Source organism: Penaeus monodon, chromosome 24, assembly GCF_015228065.2.
Source record: "Penaeus monodon isolate SGIC_2016 chromosome 24, NSTDA_Pmon_1, whole genome shotgun sequence".
In the NCBI taxonomy this organism is placed as follows: domain Eukaryota; kingdom Metazoa; phylum Arthropoda; class Malacostraca; order Decapoda; family Penaeidae; genus Penaeus; species Penaeus monodon.
Window position 1 is genome coordinate 25349332 of NC_051409.1, and position 750 is coordinate 25350081.

The following is a 750-nucleotide window of genomic DNA, read 5'->3' on the forward strand; positions in this document are numbered from 1 at the left end:
CGGGATGGAGGGCGTAGCGGTGTGTCACGGCGGCATGGGCGTCGTCCACGAGGCAGAGGGTAGCGAGGGCGGCCAGAGCCAGGATCTGCGGCGGGAAGACAAGTTACTAAGATGATGAGACACCTTGTTCCATATTATGCAAATTAAACAGCACCCATCTTTTCATTCTGAACAAAGTATGGTTAACAAGATCTGCATTTGCATTTCAAGGTTAGCAATCTGAAACCTATAGCACCAGGATCATTTGTCCTTTTTTCATATGACTCACCACAATCTTCGTGGTCATGATGAACGTGTGAACAGGAGTCTCAGCAGCGACAGTTCTGTTCCCGTTCAACTTTCCTCCGCTTTTATGCCGTCCACCTTCCCTCTGGCTCCGCCCACATTATCCTGAAGCCCGCCCACATTTTCCACTCCCGCCCACAACGCTTCCTCTTCTGGCCATTCACCCACTTCCGTTGTCAGTGGATGGATTTCGATGCGGAACAACTGGGCTTTCAGATTTTTAGGTTTGCTTTCACATGATTCAGGGAGAACTGCGAATTCTATTTTCTTTTTATGAGACACAGCTTTATATTTCTATTGACGTACATATTTTCTCATATGCGTGAAAATGCATCAAAATAAATAACTTCTTTGGATCTCTCCATGTGGCATTACTTTTCATATATATTCTTGTAGCATACAGTATGTTTTACTAGCTGAAATTGGTCACATTTTGAATGGGAAGGATTATCTAACAATATCAAT